The sequence below is a fragment of the Sander vitreus genome, chromosome 3 (assembly GCF_031162955.1).
Source record: "Sander vitreus isolate 19-12246 chromosome 3, sanVit1, whole genome shotgun sequence".
NCBI classification, from domain to species: Eukaryota; Metazoa; Chordata; class Actinopteri; order Perciformes; family Percidae; genus Sander; species Sander vitreus.
Window position 1 is genome coordinate 23,870,326 of NC_135857.1, and position 16,493 is coordinate 23,886,818.

Sequence of the window (16,493 nt, forward strand, 5' to 3'; positions counted from 1 at the left end):
ACCTGGTGGGTGCAAAAGGCGCAAGAAATCCAAAACCTGGCAGACTGCAATAACAACCATAAAAGCATTGTACGGCCCCAGGAAGCGGGCGATTGCCCCAGTCCGATCAGCTGACAGGTCCATGCTCTTCAAGGACCGCCATGAGATTCTTGCCTGTTGGGCAAATCATTTTGAGAGTCTGCTCAACCACACCAACCCTGTCGACCCATATATTCTGGATAATCTCCCAGACCTGCCACCAACCATGCACCTGGACACCCCACTACTTTACTCAGAACTCCGGCAAGCTATTGCAGGGCTAAAGACAAACAAAAGCGCTGGACCCGATAGAATCCCTGCAGAGGTTTTCAAATACGGAGGATACATCCTCACGCGTTGCCTGCACCTCCTGATCCAAAACATCTGGGAACATGGAACCCTCCCACAGGACTGGAAGGATGCTAACATCGTGGTCATTTACAAACAGAAAGGAGACAAAGCAGTCTGCGGCAATAGCTGTGGGATATTGCTCCGATCCATCGCAGGGAAAGTCCTGGCCAAGATCATGCTCAGCAGATTGGTTGAGCACATCTCGGAAGCTGTGCTTCCGGAAACGCAGTGTGGCTTCCGGAAAGCCAGATCCACGACAGTCATGGATTTCGTCTTGAGGCAGCTGCAGGAGAACATCACAAAGATCTTTACGTAGCCTTCATCGATCTCAGTAAAGCTTTTGACACCATCAACCGTGAGCTGCTCTGGAAACACCTCTCCAAACTTGGGGTACCACCCAAGTTTCTCAGCATCCTACAGCAGCTGCATGGTGGGATGCAAGCCAGAGTGCTCACGGGAGAACTCCAGTCAGAGTTTTTCGAGGTAAACGTTGGGGTGAAGCAAGGCTGTGTCTTGGCTCCGGTGCTCTTTAACATCCTCCTCTCTGCCATCACCTGCCTCTTCCACCGTGTCATGGGACATGAAGAAAGTGGGTCTGGCTTGTCAGGCTAAGTGTCCTCACCTCTCTAACAATTTCGTTTAAATTGAAGCTGCCTGGGAGCTGATTAAAATCAAAAAACCTTACAGTATATGAGCAGTAAGATGCCTTTTCATAGGAGATGCAGTTGAAAGTCAGTCTCTTGGATGAAGCTACTAGCATACCTGCTTCCTCTCTTGCTCTGCATCATACTCCCATCTCATCTTACCAGAAATGGGCATGCAGTAAGAAATTTGTGCGTGCAGGGAGCGAGTCTTTCCCTTTGTAAATTAAAGGAGACAGGCTTTCACTACTCTACGCTTAAAAATGTCCATCTCTCCACACTGCACATCAAATTTAAATGACTTTAGAAAGCGTTTATTCCTAGACTTATTTTTGCACTTTATCAGGCTGACAGAGTTTGACCAGATTTTAAGCAGTGCATTTTGCTCATAAAAGAACTACACGTTCTTGAGAATCTTGAGAAGTGTCTGGCGAGACGGTCAGAGTGTTTTCTTTTTCTGCTACACTGTTAATACCTCAGTCACTTTTGATTGAATATGTAGGAAATTGCTGCACTAGCCTCTTGAGCATTCAACAAAGAGGAAAATGCAAAGGGAATAGGGGAATATATGACCCCAAATCTTAATAGGTCCAATTTAAAATTGGAAATACTCATATAATTTCATTCAGTGCATGACCTCTGCCATTTTGGGACTTTATTGGCTTTGATTTATCAAGGGTTTGATTTGGAGGCCTTCTTGCTGATCTAAGTCCTCTGCTGGCGTACAGCAGCGTGTTGGGAATTGTAGCATCATTTTATTTTCACTGTAAACTGCAAACACTGCACACCTGACAGTCAATAAGCCCGGATAGACACATGACTACTGCTGATAAGCTACAACAGCTCCCTGTCCCTGTCCCTGCATCACCTGTGCTACAAAGAGAGATTTGTGAAATAGATTTTATAATTATCATTCAGCCAGCCGTGACTTTGTGATGCATGCATGTGTGCCAAAGTTGCAAATTGCAAGGCAATCCAATAAACCGAATGTGTAATCCATCCATCCATCCATCTTCACCCGCTTATCCGGGGTCGGGTCGCGGGGGTAGCAGCTCCAGCAGGGGACCCCAAACTTCCCTTTCCCGGGCCACATTAACCAGCTCCGACTGGGGGATCCCGAGGCGTTCCCAGGCCAGGTTAGAGATATAATCCCTCCACCTAGTCCTGGGTCTCCCCCGAGGCCTCCTCCCAGCTGGACGTGCCTGGAACACCTCCCTAGGGAGGCGCCCAGGGGGCATCCTTACCAGATGCCCGAACCACCTCAACTGGCTCCTTTCGACGCAAAGGAGCAGCGGCTCTACTCCGAGCTCCTCACGGATAACTGAGCTTCTCACCCTATCTCTAAGGGAGACGCCAGCTACCCTCCTGAGGAAACCCATTTCTGCCGCTTGTAACCTGGATCTTGTTCTTTCGGTCATGACCCAGCCTTCATGACCATAGGTGAGGGTAGGAACAAAAACTGACCGGTAGATTGAGAGCTTTGCCTTCTGGCTCAGCTCTCTTTTCGTCACAACGGTGCGATAAATTGAATGTAATACCGCACCTGCTGTGCCGATTCTCCGACCAATCTCCCGCTCCATTGTCCCCTCACTCGCGAACAAGACCCCAAGGTACTTGAACTCCTTCACTTGGGGTAAGGACTCATTCCCTACCTGGAGAAGGCACTCCATCGGTTTCCTGCTGAGAACCATGGCCTCCGATTTAGAGGTGCTGATCCTCATCCCAGCCGCTTCACACTCGGCTGCGAACCGATCCAGTGAGTGCTGAAGGTCACAGGCCGATGATGCCATCAGGACCACATCATCTGCAAAAAGCAGCGATGAGATCCCCAGCCCACCGAACTGCAACCCCTCTCCACCCCGACTACGCCTCGATATCCTGTCCATAAATACTACAAACAGGATTGGTGACAAAGCGCAGCCCTGGCGGAGGCCAACTCTCACCTGAAACGAGTCCGACTTACTGCCGAGAACCCGGACACAGCTCTCGCTTTGGTCGTACAGAGATTGGATGGCCCTAAGAAGGGACCCCCTCACCCCGTACTCCCGCAGCACCTCCCACAGTATCTCCCGGGGCACCCGGTCATACGCCTTCTCCAGATCCACAAAACACATGTAGACTGGTTGGGCATACTCCCAGGCTCCCTCCAGGATCCTTGCGAGAGTAAAGAGCTGGTCCGTTGTTCCACGACCAGGACGGAATCCGCATTGTTCCTCTTCAACCTGAGATTCGACTATCGACCGAACCCTCCTTTCCAGCACCTTGGAGTAGACTTTACCGGGGAGGACAAGGAGAAGTGTGATACCCCTGTAATTGGCACACACCCTCTGGTCCCCCTTTTTAAAAAGGGGAACCACCACCCGAATGTGTAATGACTCCATTATTTGATAGTGTATCGCATCGTCCTAAAGAATGAACAATAAGTGTGTGTGAATGCAAAGTAGATTAAGAATACAGGTTTTAGATCCTGGTAATTAATAAACAGTGTACAGAGTACACCATTGTTATGTAACAAAAATTATATTAAATATAACTTATGTTACGATATGAGCCACACGTATCTGTGTCACCAGTATAGACATTTTCATTATAAAAGATTATATTATGATTATAATCCCTGTGCCATTCATTACACATCAGATTGCCTCATTCAAATGCTATTTTTATTAATATATACATTATTATGAGAGGGTTAGCAGAAAGGAAAGAAAAGATAAAAAGGTGTTTCTGTACAATGCATCAATATCTCAGCTCCCACTGCTTTATCTAACGCTCATGTTAAAGTGATTCCACACTGTTAGGCCTGGGAGCTTATCCAAGCTATTAAAAGTGGGATTTAGCATTAAATGCACCATTGGTAATATTGAAGTTTCATTTGTCCATAAAATTAAGAATAAAATTAAATCCCTCTGTGTTGGTCTGATATGGCTTATCTTTGAAACTTGGTTATTATAATCCAGATGACTGAAGTTGTCCTCTCTATAAGGCTTAAGATAAACTAAAAGGCAAACACATCAGCTCCCTCACATCCATGGAAATATACACAAGGCCTTGCCTATTTCACTGACATGAGAGTGCCACCTGCTGATCTGAAGCATGTCCAGCAGCCATCTGACATCTCTACTATACAATGGCTCCTGTGTGTCAAAATAAAAACTCAGCTTCAGCTGGTTTTAAAACAATTCATTATGCTAATGCTCACTGTTTATTTATTTTTTTCAACAATATCTTTATTGGATGTTTTATATAACAACCCTAGAGCTGGGTAAAGGGATATTGTACAACAATATATCAAGTAGATAGCAGAACAGCCCATCCCACCCTCCCACTCACTCCACCCCTATAGGTCCGACCATACAGAGTGTGTACCAAGTAAAAAAAAGAGAGTGAATACTAGCATTCAGTATAACATAAAGCAAACGAGCAAAAACAAAATAAGCCTAAAACAAAACTGTTGCAGAAGGGAGGTGCCTAGCAGGGATAGGTAGAAAAGAAATATAAAATAAACAAAAAATAAAGCTAGAAACCGCACCAAATGTTGTATTAGCATGTTTAACCATCACCTGACATTGTGTAAATATAAAAGAATTATTGTATTGTGGGCACCATGTCCACATATGCTAGAAAACCACCCCAGATCTTTTGAAACTCTCCAGGTTTACCCTTCAAATTATACATAATCTTTTCACTTGGTATGCATAATGCCAGTTCATTCGTCCATCTAGCAAATGTAGGTTGTAATACATCTTTCCAATGCATAGCTATACATTTGTTAGCTGTAATAAGGGCAATTGTAATAAATTTGAGTTGGTTTTTATTGACTGACATCATAGATGTGTCACCCAGGAGAATTACTCTTGGTTCTGCGGGGATGGTTAATCCTGTAATGTCATTAAGCACTTTGAGTATAGACACCCAATACAAATTAAGACAAGGGCAAGTCCAAAACATATGTACCAACATTCCTACTCCCGATTTGCATCTTGGACAAAACTGGGAGTACTGAGACTTTATTTTATGTAGTCTTTCAGGGGTATAATATGTTCTGTGAATAAGATTGTATTGTGTAATTTTATGTCTAGAGTTAAAAGAAAAACACTGACTACTAGTACACAATGATTCCCAAACCCCTTCTTCAAAGTTACACTCCAGGTCTTCTTCCCATTTACATTTCACTCCTAGCTTTTTCCAGCCTATAATCTGAGAAATTCCTGAGTAAGAGTAGGATATAAACCCCCTCACTCCCTGTTTACTGCGTACAAGTGCCTAACCTGGAGGTATTTGAAAAAATGAGTGTGGGGTAGTCCATACTGTGATGAGAGCCCCTCAAAAGTCTGAAGGGTTCCGTCTTTAAACAAATTCCCAAAAGTTGTAATACCTTTTGTAAACCATAGGTTTGTAATACCATCTCTAAGGGCTCCAGGTAGAGAGGGATTGGAATGGAAAGGGGACTTGTCATAAATAGGTTGGATACAGCCCGTTTTCTTCCGAATTTGCTGCCAGATCTTGTAAGTATGGGCAATAACTGGGTTTGTTGTTGCAACCAAGAGAGAGCTAAGCGATCGGATATATGGAACTGATTCCAGTTTCACCTCTGTTAGATGATTCTGTTCAATTTGTTTCCACTTAGGTGAATGGTCTTGCACTGTTTGCCAGACCCATATTGCTCTAATTTGTGCTGCCCAATAGAAACGCTCAAAATTGGGGACTTTCAGTCCACCTTTTCCTAAAGGGTTTTGCAAAGTTGTCAACTTTATCCTGGGTGGTTTGTTTCTCCATATACACTGTGTGATGCAAAGGTTGAGTTGTTTAAAAAATTGTTTCGGGACAGGAATTGGTAACATCTGAAAAAGATACAAATATTTTGGTAATACATTCATTTTTATGCAATTAACACGCCCGATTATAGACAAAGTAAATCATTCTATCTTTTACAGTCCTCTTTTGTCTTTTTTAGTAACGGTGTCTAGTTAAGGAAAAATGAATTATGTTCTTCATTTGGAATTTTAAGTCCAAGGTAGGTAATGTGATTATGGCTCCATTGAAACATAGTATCAGGAGGGTCAGCTATAGCTTTGGCGTTCAGGGGCATGACAACACTTTTATTTATATTGATCTTATAGCCAGATATTTTGCCATATTCTGTCAGTGTGTCCATAAGAGCTGGGATAGATTCATCTGGACTTGAGAGATATACCAATATATCGTCCGCATATAGCGACAAAGTATGAATACAGTCACCCATTTGTATACCATGAATGGCTGGATTAGACCTTATAGCCGTGGCTAGCGGTTCAATCGCAATAGCAAATAATAAAGGCGAAAGGCAACAGCCTTGTCTAGTGCTACGTGATAGAACAAATCTGGCCGAAATGTCTTTATTAGTTTGTATTTGTGCTGTAGGGTGTGTGTAAAGCATTTTGACCAAGTTGGTGAATTTGGGACCTATGCTCATTCTACTCATCGTCTCAAACAAGTACTGCCACTCCACACGGTCGAACGCCTTTTCTGCATCGAGTGATACTGCAACGCATGAGTTTTGGTCAGACTTGGAGCTGTAAATTACATTAAAAAATAAACGTACATTGTCAATTGATGATCTATTCTGAATGAATCCTGTTTGGTCCATGTTGATAACGCCAAGAAGTACTTTTTCAAGTCGTAGAGCAAGGACTTTAGAAATTTTTTTATATTCGCTGGGCAAGATTGAGATAGGCCTGTACGAGCTGCAGAGTTTAGGATCCTTCCCCGGTTTCGATAAAACAATAATCAGTGCCTGCTCCAGTGACTCTGGGAGTCTACCTGTTTCTATGGCATAATTAAACATTAAGAGCATGGACTCTATCAGTTTGGGAGTAAATGTTTTAAAGAACTCCATGGGAAATCCGTCATGACCTGGTGATTTTCCTGAGGCAAGTGAGGTCAAAGCTTTCATCACCTCCTCTTTTGTAATACTGCCCTCTAGTATCTCCTTCCTATCACCAGATAGTGTAGGAAGAGTGAGCTTATCCAAAAAATGCTGTATACTCACAGTGTTACATCCTTGAGATGTATACAGTGACTGGTAATAACTCAAGAAAGCCTCATTAATCTCTTTAGGATTACTAGTGAATATGTCATCCTTTTGGATTGTATATAGCCATGTTTGTCTCCTCTTTCTTTATCTCCCAAGCTAAAAGCTTCCCTGCCTTGTCTCCCTGTTCATAATATCTGTTTCATACGTTTTATAGCATTTTCTGTCTTATGTGTATTAAGCATGTTGTATTCCAGCTGTCTTGCTTTCAGTTGTTGGAGAATGATCCTGTCACCCGACTGTACATGTCATCTTTCTAAATTCTTAATCTTATTTTCAAGATATTGGATTTCGGTTATATACGTTCTGTGTTTACTTGAGGTATAAGCTATTATTTGACCTCTGAGGTAAGCTTTCATAGCATCCCATACAATGTTAGGGTTTGCAGTGTTTTGATTTATATTTAAAAAAGAGTCAATTTCCCTGCCAATCATATTCACAAATTCTGAATCGTTAAGTAGGTGTGAGGTAAATCTCCATCTATTACACCTGGTGATTGGTGTGGGTGCAGGTACAGTTACTAACAAAGCAGCGTGATCTGATAAGGTCCTTGCCAAGTGCTCACAGGAAGTGACTTGGTGTATCTTAGAGGAGGGCATCAAAAATAAATCTATACGGGTATAACTACTGTGGACAGGAGAATAAAATGAGTATTCTCTAGTATCTTTATTTAGTGGGCGCCAAATATCTACAAGCCCCAATCCCAGCATCTCTTCTTTTAAACATATAGCTCTCCGTGTTAGAGAGCTGGTTTTCTGAGAAGACCGATCAAGGATTGGATCCAAAACTAAGTTGAAGTCACCTCCCATGTAGACCTCCGTGTGTAGGTCAGATAAGGTAAAGAACAGTTTCTCAAAGAACTGAGGATTATCAGTGTTAGGCCCGTAAACATTAACCAGTGTTATGGGTTCCAAGTGTAATAACCCTTGTACTATCACAAATCTTCCTAAAGGGTCCTTAGTGACTGAATTTACCTGAAATGGGACATTTCTATGAAGTAGTATGGCCACTCCTCTAGCCTGAGATGTATATGATGAGAAAAATATTTGACTATATCCACCTTGTTTCAGTTTAACATGTTCATTGTTTGTCAAATGTGTTTCCTGCAGTAAGGCTATATCGATGTTGTGCTGTTTCAGATAACTTAAAATACTTTTCCTTTTCACACAATTATTTACCCCTCTTACATTCCAAACCAGACATCTATAGCTCATTGGGGTGGCTTATATATACTTGTATAACTTGCTACAAATAATAAAATGGTCTTAAGCATAAAAAGAAGAAATCTCTCTGCCGCATCCACCGAGTCAAACGCTCTTGTCGCCCCACTGCGGGTATCCACTTTCAAGGTTGCAGGGTAAAACATCCCGTACTTAACGCTGCCCTGGCGGAGCCGGCTTTTTAGTGCGTTGAAAGGCACCCGCTTCTTGTGCAAGGTTGGAGATAGATCAGGGAATTTTGGAGTTACCGTGCATGAGATCCCTTTTCTGCCGTTTAATGACAAAGGCTCGCGGTGATCCACTCTCCTGTGGTTTCCTCCGGATCGTGCGGTGCGCTCTCTCTATCTCCAGTGTGTCGGGGAGACCCAATATCGATGGTAGCCATTTTTCTAGGAAGGCAACGGCGTCATTACCTTCAATTCCCTCTGGGAACCCTGCAATCCTCAAATTCTTCCTTCTCTGACGATTCTCCTGGTCGTCGAGTTGTGCCCTAAATTCAGCCTCAGCCCGTGAGTGTTTCTCAGCCAGCTCGTCGTAGTCTTGTTGCAGGCTGGTGACAGACTGCTCGAGCTCAGTGCATTTTTGCTCCAGTTGGGCTGTCCTCTCTGTGTTAGCTTGCAGCCCTCCCTCCAGCTTCTCAATAGATGCGTCCATTTGGTTAAGACGGGCAGCAAATGTGTTCTGAATCACATTCGTCATTTTTTCCATCTCCCTCAGAAACCAGGGTGGAGACTGCGGGTCCATGAAGCTGTCGATGTTAGCTTGCGACAACTTAGCGCTAGCCGTGTTAGCGCTAGCCGTAGCGGCCTCCGTCTGTCCGTTATTTTTCTTGTCGTCTGGTTTTTTAGGAGGTATTTAGGTTTATGTCAACGTCTTGGGTGTTCGTCAATATGTAAAGAGTATACAAATCAGCTGTAAAGCACTACAGGTTACGCAATAATCATGACGTATCAGGAGAGCTCAAGAGCGTGCTGCCGTTCACTCTGCCGCCATAACCGGAACCCCCTCACTGTTTATTTTAAAGCTCATTAATCATCTGGGGAAGCGGAAGTGAAATATTAGAGGCGAAAGGCACTGTATGCACCAAGTGTGTGACTGGAAGTGTCTTTCAGGAGACATGAATGTAGGGCTAGCTGCAGCCATGAATAAATTCAGGATTACACCTGGAAGAGGAAGACACTGGGAGAAAATGGCCTTTCTTTCACACACATACACTCAAAATGTTGCTTTTCAAGGAGCGACAAAGGATTTTCCCATTAGAGACCCAGTTGTTTCTTTTCGATGTTTATGTAAAGATACTGGACATATTTCACACAACAGGCAAAAGGAACAAAAGCGCTTTAAAATAATTCTTAATGTCTGTATCCTCCTTTTTTGTGCATTTTTTTATGATGTACCTCTTTAAACATACATCAATACCCATCATCATATTCTCCACTGCCGAGAATGGAACAGCAGGTATTTAAAATAAAATAATGATTTATAGTGAATGTCAATGTGCAGCTAATTGCATAAATGTAGTTGTGTGTACTGTCTATCCCTGTGCCTGCCACTGTCTACTCCTGCTGGTAATATACAAGATACATAGTCTTTGATTTTCATTGGGAGAAGAGGGCAGGGCAACACAGCATGCCTATATAGTTAAACAAAATGTAACAATAATAATAATAATAATAATAATAATAATAATAATAATAGTAAACGTTTTCATCAAATTCACTGATTTATCATAGTATTTGTTATGCATCATAAAATGTGCCGCCACATACAGAAATTGGATATATATAATCCAATACAAGGTTTTTATCCAATACAAGGTATATAAGTAATGCTGCTTATTTGATATCAGCTGTCAAATTGCACCTTTCACTGCAACTTCAAAAATGAGTATGATATATTGATTTATGCTTCAAAGCAAAAATCACAATAGCTGATGAACCAGATACTCCCATTTATTAAAGTGACACTTAGCTGGGATTGTTCCTCCCAGGCTTGTATTAATGTGGGCTTTGGTTTATGATCTAATGGTTTGCTACTGAAATAGAAAAGGTCATTAATAATGTTATAGTATTTTCATTTTGCTTTGCTGTCATTTTGATATTGCCCCTCTGGTTATTCACTCTGTTTATGATACCAAGGAGCCCAACTCTGTCAATGGTTTGCACAAGGGTGAAGAGCTCTCTTTTCACTGGTGATGTGTTACATTGTTTGCCAACAGTGAGTTGATTTTCTTCTACCTCCAGCTGTTTCTCATGAAGCTATATTGAACGTAAGACAGACACTTAGGTAACACTCACTTTGGGTCAAATACCAGACAGTGTCAAAAACGACTGTGCATATACTACTGATCAGCCTAGCAACATTTTGTCATGCAACAAAAACATTATGAAGTAATGCTGCAACACCTTAACCAATCATGAAGCTGGGAACCAATTTAGATCTGTGTAGGAGGCTGAGAGCTGGAGCGGCAGTATCTGAGGCTGGATGTGAATGGGAATATTTGTTTAGTTACTTTTTTTGTTTCATATAAGAGTTGCAATAATGAACTTCTGTGACATTTGTACCAGCCATTTGGTTTTCTAGATACATTACAGTACAAGGCCGGAACATCGGAGACTGGTTAAAAATAAACCATATGAAAGGTTTACAGCTAATAAGCTAGCCATTTTGGACTGTCCAGTTCCCGTTCCCTTAAAGGTCAGTACTGTCAAGAGGTCAAGACAGTTTGCTATTGGTCACCAGCGCAAATTTGTGGGTTAAAGTATAAAACGAAATTGCGCATATTTACTTTGCCACTGCCATAACTTAATGAACTAATTTGGCTATGAAATCACACTGTTTTAATTGCTAGTAAGCAGGCCTGTATATGAAAATATATATACTTTACAGTAGTGCCCTCTGGTTGCCTGGCAACCTCACAACGATGGCTCCAGGAAGTTACTGGGCCGACCAGGAAATAACACCCGGTAAAACCACAACATGACATTTACACACTTTTGTATGTATTAAAGTGCTCATAAGCTTTTTGGCTTTTTCCCTTTCCTTATTGTGTTATATTATTTTTTTGTGCATGTTTTAGGTTTACAAAGTGAAAAAGCCCAAAGTCCACCCCAAAGGGACTTACCATCTCCAACAGAAAACACTGTTCACAAACTGCTCCAAACAGCTCTATTGTAGTCCAGCGTTTACTTCCGTGACGAACGTGCGTCACTTTGTAACGCACGTTATAATGCTCACCTAGCTGCTAGCGTGGCACGCCCTCATACTCTGCTTCTGACTGGGTAGTAGTCCTTACCTAGCTACTGCGTATCTGCGACTCCCAACAAAGATGGAACAGAAGTGAGATGCCTCACTCTGTAGCTAAAACAGAGAGCTCAACACACAGGGTGAAAAGAAGAGCTGCAGCAATGTGCAGTACAACAAAAATATGGTGTTTTTTTTATTAAACCATGTAAAGCTATTTTGATATAACCTCTAAATACAATTATGAACCTAAAAATGAGTATACAGTTTTTTATGATCGCTATGACACTTTTTTCAATACTTTGAACAACTTTCCTAAACTCTTAACACAGTTAGCACATCTGCCTGTGTAGGCTATACAATTAATACATTTCTTGATGCTTTGACACAAAATGCATACAGTTAACACAAATTTAAAATGCTTGAACTTCTTTTACACACACAAGCTCCACCAAGACCAAAACAATGGATGGATCTTTACTGACCAATTTACAAATGCTTTCACACTGTATGTCAGAACAGATAACATGTTCTTAACCTAACTTATAGGCTAAAGTCAAAGTGAACAGCTGATTATATTGTAAATTGAAACACAAATATATCCCCTGCATTTTATACATGCATTTATTGAGAAACAGCTGATTGAAGTTATGCAAATAGATCAATCACAGCTGATTCCCTTCTAGGAAACACACTCAGGTGTTGAGGTTCTTTCAATCGCATGATCATATGGTAGTACAGTAAAAGAGGACCTATTTGAACAATATACTGTAGATGAACACAGAAAATAAGAAAAATGCCTTCACGAGGGAGAGGAAGAGGAGTACCAGGACAATTCTGTCTGTCTCCTTTTTTTCATAAACTGCACATTCTATAAAACTACTCTGAGATGGGTCATTCATTTTTTTAATTGAATCTCTGCAGCAAAAGAAACAAACTGCTGGCCCGGTTGACTCAGTGGGTAGAGCAGGCATACATGTACTTTATAGTTTATGCCTCGACGCAGAGGTCCAGGGTTCAAATCTGACTTGTGACGATTTCCTGCATGTCTTCCCTCTCTCTCTCCCCTTTCTCACCTAGCTGTCCTGTCAAATAAAGGTGAAAAAGCCCAAAAAAGAATCTTTAAAAAAAAATGTAGAGAGGCTTCAAGAGAAACTGCAGTGTAAAACACAATCTATGATTACAGTTTTTCACGATCGCTATGACAATTTTTTCAATACTTTTAACAACTTTCCTAAACTCTTAACGCACCAACACACCTACAACACACGATTGGCAAAACAATTAATTTCATGCTCAAAATCACACATTGTAAACTAAACTCCAACACTGATTTTCAAAATACAATAATTCACTAACACAATACACTGTGTTTACCAAAACAATGCAATCATGTGTCTAAGTCAAATCATTCTTCCAAAACACTAACACATGTTATCTTCCAACAGGAACATTTAGTCAGTCATAGAACAATGTCATACAAAACACTAACATCACATGGAATTACAGAAACTACATTATTTTAAATGTGTCAGGTCTGCCCTTATACAACAGACAATACAAAAAATGAATGACCCATCTCAGAGTAGCTTTATAGAATGTACAGTTTATGAAAAAAAGGAAACAGCGATAGAATTGTCCTGGTACTCCTCTTCCTCTCCCTCGTGAAGGCATTTTTCTTATTTTCTGTGTTCATCTACAGTATATTGTTCAAATAGGTCCTCTTTTACTGTACTACCATATGATCATGCGATTGAAAGAACCTCAACACCTGAGTGTGTTTCCTAGAAGGGAATCAGCTGTGATTGATCTATTTGCATAACTTCAATCAGCTGTTTCTCAATAAATGCATGTATAAAATGCAGGGGATATATTTGTGTTTCAATTTACAATATGATCAGCTGTTCACTTTGACTTTAGCCTATAAGTTAGGTTAAGAACATGTTATCTGTTCTGACATACAGTGTGAAAGCATTTGCAAATTGGTCAGTAAAGATCCATTGTTTTGGTCTTGGTGGAGCTTGTGTGTAAAAGAAGTTTAAGCATTTAAAATGTGTGTTAACTGTATGCATTTTGTGTCAAAGCAAAAGAAATGTGTTAATTGTATAGCCTACACAGACAGATGTTGTGCTAACTGTTAAGAGTTTAGGAAAGTTGTTAAAAGTATTGAAAAAAGTGCCATAGCGATCGTAAAAAACTGTAATACAATATACTATTGTCTATTGTATAAGGGCAGACCTGACACATATCAAATAATGCAGTTTATGTAATTCCATGTGATGTTAGTGTTTTGTATGACATTGTTCTATGATTGACTAAATGTTCCTGTTGGAAGAGAATATGTGTTAGTGTTTTGGAAGAATTATTTGATTTTGAGACATGATTGCATTGTTTTGGTAAACACAGTGTATTGTGTTAGTGAATTATTGTATTTTAAAAATCAGTGTTGGAGTTTAGTTTACAATGTGCGATTTTGAGCATGAAATTAACTGTTTTGCCAATCGTGTGTTGTAGGTGTGTTGGTGCGTTAAGAGTTTAGGAAAGTTGTTAAAAGTATTGAAAAAATTGTCATAGCGATCGTAAAAAACTGTAATATGAGCACTTTAAACAAATAAGATATAACGTGTTAATTAATGAGATGTGAAAGGTGCTGGCAGGTGCATTTTATTACCTTTGGACAGATTCGGGTTAGCTGTTTCTTACTCTTTCCAGTCTTTGTGCTAAGCTAAGCTAACTAGCTCCTGGTGGTAGATTCATATATATGTATACAATCTTCAACTGTATGTGAGAAGGCCAACAAGCATATTTCCCAAAATGAAAATCATTACATGGCTTTAATTTCAAATAACTTGTTTACATATTGTACATGAGAATTTCTTGAATTCCATTTCTTGAATTGACTGTACTGGAAGTGAATGTACAGTAGCGTGAACATCTATTCCTCAGCATCTTGTTTTGTTATTTTAAATGGAGCAAGGCAGTCTCATGTGTAAACTGATTTAGGAGGCAGTGAGTGTTAAAGTGTATAACCATGATACAATGTAGGCTACAGGAGAGGATGCTCAGGCTCCTCTTATGCACCTAATAGCTGCCGAGTGACTTAAAGGGAGGCACTAATTCAAGGGATTTATCACATGATGGATGGGAGCTGATGTGTTAAGAGACCTAGGAGGGCCCTAGACAGCAGTCATAAATCTTGGTTCATGCATGAAACCACAAACATATTTGCATCTCTCATTTCACCACATGAAATTAGCTGTAAAATGTGACGGAACAGACCAAAGCCCATTCCACGGATCACTTGAGGAGGGACAGCCATTTTCAACCCAATTTCTGCAATCTAATTTGAGCACTGCCTTGGACTCTGAAGTGGAGCGGTAATATTGAAAATATTGAAGCAGTACTCACACGGAAATGCACTGTCACATCAGTCTGATGGTATCCTGGTCTGCATGTACAGAAACGTGATGAGTAAATTACAGATCTGGAGGTGCTGATGATGACACATTTTTTTCATTTCAGAGAGAGACTCAAATGTGTGTTTACTATTGATATTTGTGTGTGTGTGTGTGTGTGTGTGTGTGTGTGTGTGTGTGTGTGTGTGTGTGTGTGTGTGTGTGTGTGTGTGTGTGTGTGTGTGTGTGTGTGCAATTAGTCAATTAGTAGCTTGGGTAGGCTGCTGTAATTGGTGAAGTGCTTGGCATGGTATTTTATCTCTGTCAGTAAATACCTGTATGGAGAAAACATGCCATTGCCATTTAATCTTCTTGATGTGTGAGCTTTCTTGGCAACCATATTGTTGTGATATTGGTGTCCCATGTCGACGTGCAAGTTGTTTAGTTTTGTGAAGTGAGATTTTGTTGTTCTTTTTTCATACGAAAACGGACACAAAGCTTTAAAACATCTGCACACACATAATTAATAGGAGTGATATGTTAAAGAAAAGGTATACTGAAGAAAATAAATAAAAGAAGAAAATGGGTCATTTGTTGTAATAACAGTCCACTTCATTTCGTTGTACTTTTCAATTATGTCAAACATGTCTTCTTATTTATGAATTATTTGAAATTCCATTAAGCACAAAATTACACTGTTTTATGATGCATATTGAAACAGACTGGAACATTCTCCAACATTTATGCTTACCTAAAATAAATGCTTAAAGATTGGCTAAAACATTTAATTTCTGATGCCCTTTACAAACTGCTTTAGCACGATACGCAAACAGAAGCAACATTTGCGTTCATGGGAATGATCTCAAACAGCATCAGAGAGAAATACAGTATGTTTGACCTGCATGCCTGCAGAGCTTAAGATTCTGAGTGGGGGACCATAGGCAGGCTGGGGGAACGCATATTAATGTTAAAAAAAAACTCATAAAGTGACATTTTCATGCCATGGGACCTTTAAGATAAATGTGCTATTTCAAATTCCAAATGTTATCCCTGGCCTTTGAAGATGTATGCAATTGACACGGTAGGTGCACATGGAAAGCAGCAGGGTAAGGGGAAATAATTGTATGTCTCACTCATGTATAATTACCCTACATCGCACTATAACACTCCATGAATATTTATGTTCCTCACTTTACAGTCCTCTCATTACTGTATGCTCCAACCAACAGTTTTTTAATTATCCTTATCCATCACTTATCTTTGTATAAGTGTTGATGTTTTCTGTTAAATAGCATGTCAACAAAACACGCCCTGTTCATTTGTCTTGACTATAGGCAAACTCATAAAACACTACAGAAAATAAACACCTGGCTGGTAAACTATTGGGATAATGAATGTTACACCTGCTTTTCATTTTTCATGCTGTTGTTTAAGTCTATAGATGTTAATTACTTTGGCCTTCATCAAGATTCACCTCACTGTAGCATGCTGCTTTGGTCATCTGAGGGGCAGATTTGAGAAACAATGCAATTATGTTAGCATAAAGTTTTGC